This window comes from Octopus bimaculoides, chromosome 27 (genome assembly GCF_001194135.2).
Source record: "Octopus bimaculoides isolate UCB-OBI-ISO-001 chromosome 27, ASM119413v2, whole genome shotgun sequence".
In the NCBI taxonomy this organism is placed as follows: Eukaryota; Metazoa; Mollusca; class Cephalopoda; order Octopoda; family Octopodidae; genus Octopus; species Octopus bimaculoides.
In genome coordinates this window covers 12,113,124-12,119,289 of record NC_069007.1, presented here as the reverse complement: position 1 = coordinate 12,119,289, position 6,166 = coordinate 12,113,124, and the positions used below count along the sequence as shown (strand labels likewise).

Sequence of the window (6,166 nt, the reverse complement as noted above, 5' to 3'; positions counted from 1 at the left end):
TATATATATATATATATATATATATATATATATATATATATATATATATGTGTGTGTGTGTGTGTGTGCGTGTGTGTACATATATATAAACATAGATAAACATATATATATATGTATACACATGCACACACATATATATACATATAGAGAGATATTAGTAGCTAAAGCCTACTCAAAAACCAGTACAAGTCTGTCAATCTATCTATCTATCTATTTATCAGTCTGTCTCTCTCTCTCTATCTATATATCTATCTATCTCTATCTTTCTATTTATCAATCCCTCTCTCTCTCTCTCTCTATCCATTTGCTGTCAACACCTGCTAAATGGAGGGCTGGGCATGCTGTGACTGATGATGTGCAGACATGTGCTGAGACTACGACATCTCTGGTGCTTCATAGACGATGGTGAATAGGTGTGGTCACCGTTTTTGAGGCATGCTTTCCCGTAACTTGTCTCTTTGGCTGAACAGCAGTCATTAATCAAACAGAGACCGAGGCTAGGCAAATGGCACTGCGAGTGCCGTCTTGCTCGCAAGTGACTCTGCCGTCTGGGACCAAACTTGTGTGACTTCAATTCCATGAAGGCATTCTATAGAGGATTAGTGGAGGGGAGGTGCGACGACGTTCTTGGGGACAATCTGGGTGTCGGCGAGGAATACCTGACCTGCCTGTTCAGGACAACTTTTGGGCTGGGACCTATGGACAATCACCAGAGATCCCTGGCCTGGCAGTCATATCAGGAAGCTCTGCCTGTTTGGGATAAACTCTACAGGCACGGTTCGAGATACACTGGGCTGACTTGGCTGGGATGCAGTCAGAGTGACGAAACTGTTATGCATGCACTTGTGCAGTGTCCAACCATTTCGGACCTGTGGGCTTATGCCAAATGGCTGCTGTGGGATGAATTAGGTTGTCAGCCGAGTCTATCGTGAAAATTGCTCCACTACCTTCCCTTAACTGGGAAAGTAAGGCAATTTTCATTGTACTGGTGGCTATGGTGAAAGAATGTGTGCATTGGACTCGAGCGAAAGGTTTAGAGACAAACACTTTCCTCTCTGGCCAATCATTCATCAATTTTTTCAAGTACCACTTGAAAAGGAAGGTGAGAATAGAGAGAGACAAGTTTTGTCTCATGAAAGCTTCGATAAAAGGTGGGTGAATCTAGCAAAGATGGTACATGTGAATGACGAAACAACTTTGAGCATGATCCTGTACATCCAAAAGAGAGAGAGAGAGAGCACTTTGCTCTCATGTGTTTTTCCCGCCCTGCCTGAGTTTACCATGATCTTTTTCAAAGGCTTTACTTTCTATGGATAAGCCTAATCTGTTTTCCACATTTTTACTCTGTTCTGTGATACACAATCCCTTTTGAATGGATTCTTTCTTTTTTTATGCAATCCCTTTTGATGGGAATTTTTTCCATCTCTTCTGTCTATTTTCTTCTTTTTTTTTCTTTCGTAAAGAAAAGCTCTACGTTGTATTTTGTCCCTCTGTGTGACTAATAAAGATATATCCCTCTATCTATCGATTTATCCATTTATCTATCTATCTATTTATATATCTATCTAACTAGCTAGCTATGTAGCTATCTATCTACCTTTCAATCTATTTATTTATCTGTCTATCTATATACACACACACACACACACACACACTTACTTATATGTATATTCACATACATGTGTACATAAATATGCACATACATATAGACATATATCTATTTGCATATGTGTGTATATATATATATATATATATATATATATATATGTGTGTGTGTGTGTGTGTATGTATATATATACACACACACAAACATGCATGAAACATACACGAATTATATATATATACAGCAACACATGATAACATGTGAAAAGAGTGTTACAATAGAATGAAAAACAAACATTACAAATAATTGACTTAGTAAAAATCTCTGAAGACTGCAATAATTCTATTGAATGGTTAAATGCAGATTACATTCAGCCTCCAACACTGTTGATTCCTTGCTCAATCTTTCCTTCTCACTGCATATCAAATACTAACACACCATTATGGCCAACTCCCTTCAGAGAGATTCAGCAAGGGAGCAAGATGCGCAGCTTAATTTCTTCCCTAATTTCATTTACCAAATACATTGGCCAGAAACAGTGTTTTCTGGTTTCCACTGAGCATGTGAGTGTGTGTGTGTGTGTGTGTGTATAATATTGTATGTATGTATGCATTATATATCTATATCTATCTATCTATCCATCTATCTATGTATCTAGTTATCTATCTGTCCGTCTGTGTTTCAACCATCCATCTATCTATCTACTGAGGAATTTTGAAAAAAAAATCTCTACAAAAAGAACTTACTAGATCTATGAACTAAAGTTTATATTATTAAAAAATAATAAATTAAACTAATTAGAACTATCAGTGAAGTCATTTTTTTTATTTTTTCAAATATATCTAACTGTACCAAGGATCTCACACCTTTTTCAATATATATATATATGTGTGTGTGTGTGTATGTATTTATGTATGTGTGTGTATATATATATATATATATATATATTCTCTTTTACTCTTTTATTCGTTTCAACAAACTGACCCCAGGACTTATTCCATTGTTCTCTTTTGCCGAACTGCTAGGTTAAAGGGATGTAAATATATATTAGTTGTCAAGCAATGGTGTGTGTGTGTGGGGGGGGGGGACAGACACACACACACATATATGACGGGCTTCTTTCAGTTTCTGTCAACCAAATCCACTCACAAGGCATTAGTCAGTGCAAGGCTATAGTAGAAGTCACTTGCCCAAGGTACCATGCAGTTGGACTGAACTTAGAACCATGTGGTTGGTAAGCAAGCTATTTGCCATGCAACCACTTCTGCACCTACATACATACATATATATATCCTATTTCTTTCCTTTCTTTTCCTGAGTGCCCTTGCATTGTTATTTCTTCGTGTTTTTTCTTGCTTGTTCTTGTTTGGATTCACTATATATATATGTAAATGTCGAATGATAAAATGAGTGCTCAACACCGCGTTGGGGGGATATGTAATTTCTGTATTTGTGAATTACAATGCGGTGTTGAATGCTTATTTCATCGTTCGACATTTACGTATCAAAGCTTTACATATCAAACACTGGTTAAGCACTAAAAACAAACAAAGAATCAAAAGAAACCATGGAAAAACACGAAATATGTGTGTGTGTGTGTGTGTGTGTATAAATATATGATGATGATGATGATGATGATGATAATAAGGAATATGATGACGATGGTAAATTTTGATTGGAATATTGGATAGGATGATTTTATGGCATTTGTTGTTCTGGCTTCATGCAGTCTGAATTCATATTCTATCAGTCACCTTTTGTCATTTGTCCTTGTCGTGGGCCAGTAAATAGAAGCATCAGTTCATGATTAAATTCTCTTTCTCTCTCTCTCTCTGTCCCCAGAAGAAGTCAGCTGTGTTCAGACCAAAGACTGATACCCAGATGAATCCCTTATCATGATGGCTCCACCGCAACTCCATCACCATTCAACAGCAAGCAAGGAATGATTATATAAGGTCTGTGTGGGAGAATATGTATGTATATATGTATATATATGTGTCTGTGTGTGAATATATATATATGTCGCAGTTGATGGATATAAGTAATCCGGTAGTATTCATAAAAAAAGCTTCTTAACGTATCAATCTACCAAACATACAAAATAAATAGTATGATACAAGAGGAAAAGATAAGAAGTGAAAAAATAGTTTGATGAAGTTTTATTTAACAATAAGAAAATTCTAATATCATGATAAATTGTCTTGTAACTTAAAAACAACTTGTCATGATATTGGAATTCTCTCTCATTTATGAATTTATATATATATATATATATATATATATATATAGAGAGAGAGAGAGAGAGAGAGAGAAAGAGAGAGGTCTATAATACATTAAAAGTGAAGTTCAATCTTGCTTGCTTGCTTGCAATGTTACACGGCTAAACTGGCGCGTAATGAGAAAGTGCTTTGAAAGTAAAGTTCTCCTGATATATGAATACGAACGGAATAAAACAAGTTTTGTGTAAATCAGACCAGTAGTTACTGAGATATTTGGCGTTTTGGGGTATAAATATCCAAAATGGTGCATGATGGGAAAATACTAGGAAAATAACTTAACCTCAAAAGGGAAGAAACTCTAATCTTTCCATTAGATATTTTTAAGTGAAAATGACTTCAAAAATATGGAAAATATTTCGTAAAAGACACATTCATAACCTCGGTATGAAATAGTTTTTTTTCCCAAAGTGCATTCAACATATCTCACCTCCAAAGATTTGGCTGCTATTTCTAACACAACCTGCCACCATGTAACAGCTACTTGCAATAAAGGACCTGAAATAGCAGCCAAGTCTTTCCTTTTGTGGGGAAAAGAGCTGTGTACACGTGATTTCAATGTTACATTCGTTGAAAGGATGTAAAATAACATGGCAGAGGAAGAAAAAAAAACCTACAAAACAAAACAAAACTCCGTTGTTGGGAGACTCAGACTTCCACGATGACCCAATATACACACACATATACATAGAAATATCTATATTTATATACCTTCAATGTTTTATCTTTTACTTGTTTCAGTCATTAGACTGTGGTCATACTGGAGCACCACCAGAAAAAGTTTTAGTCAAATGTATCGACCCAAGGATTTTTCTTTTTATAGCTTGGTAAGGACAGATGCACAAACATATATATACATATGTATGTATGTATGTATGTATGTATATATATGTATGTATATATATATATATATATATATATATATATATATATATATATATATATATATATATATATATATATATATATATATATATATAGACAGACACACACACACACATATATACACATGACGGGCTTCTTTCTGTTTCGTCTACCAAAACCACTCACAAGGTATTGGTCGGCCTGAGGCTATAGTATAAGAAACTTGCCCAAGGTGCTACGCAGTGGGACTGAACCCAAAACCATGTGCTTGGTCAGTAAGCTACTTAGCACACCTGCAGTTTGCTTTAGAACCATATGGTTTTGGATTCAGTCAAACTGCATACGCATTAAGGGCCAACCAAATTCTTATAAGAGAATCTGCTAGAAAGAAGCTAAACAGTGCAACATGTACGTGTCTGTGTGTGAGTGAGTGTGTCCTGTGTGTATGCATGTGTGTGTCCATGTGTGCATATCCATGTGAGTGTGTTTGGATCTCCTTGTTTTCACATCAGCTGCTAGCTGTAAACAAACTGAGAACTGTAAGGTTGAAAAGAGAATCTCTTAACCACAGAGAAATGCCTGCACTTATATATATATATATATATTTATATATATATATATATACACAGACATGTGTTTAGCTGTGTGTGTGTGCGGGTGTGTGTGTATGCACAAACAAGAGTATATATATATATATATTCTTGTATTTATCCCAGTCATCTGACTGCAGCCATGCTGGAGCACCACCTTTAGTCGAACAAATCGATCCCAAAATTTATTCTTTGTAAACCTAGTACTTATTCTATCACCCTCTTTTGTTGAACCACTAATTTACGGGGACACAGACAAGCCACCATCGGAGGTCAAGCGACGGTAGAGAACAAACACAGACACACAAACAAACACACACATATATATATATATGTACAATGGATTCCTTCAGTTTCTGTCCACCAAACCCACTCACAAGGCTTTGGTCGGCCTGTGGTTATAGTAGAAGACACTCGCCCAAGATGTCATGCAGTGGGACTGAACCCAGTGCCATGTGACTGGTAAGCAAGCTATTTACCACACAGCCACTCCTGCGTGTATATATATATACACACAGACACAGAGACAGAGTATATATATGTACACACACACACACACACACACACAAACACACATATATATATATATATAAGAATTTAAGGATTGGAGAAAACGCATGTTATAATTGCATACTTTATTCCTACATATGTTTCAAAGGATTACAACCTGTGTGATCCATAGGGATCTTTGATATTAAAATTGTAACCTTCTCATCAGGGAAAGCATGCCTTAAAAACAGGAGCTAACCACAGTTATTTTGTGTTCTTTGCTACATTGGTTTCTATTAACCCATTTATTCTATCAGAAGAATTTTTATTCATTAAGATAGAAG

At 35.8% G+C, this 6,166-nt stretch overlaps 1 protein-coding gene across 1 annotated transcript in view; it reads right to left on the bottom strand.

Moving 5' to 3' along the window:
- LOC106869116 (synaptotagmin-7) overlaps positions 1-6,166 on the bottom strand; it is a 426,210-nt gene that overhangs the window by 393,844 nt on the left and 26,200 nt on the right. The window lies entirely within an intron of this gene.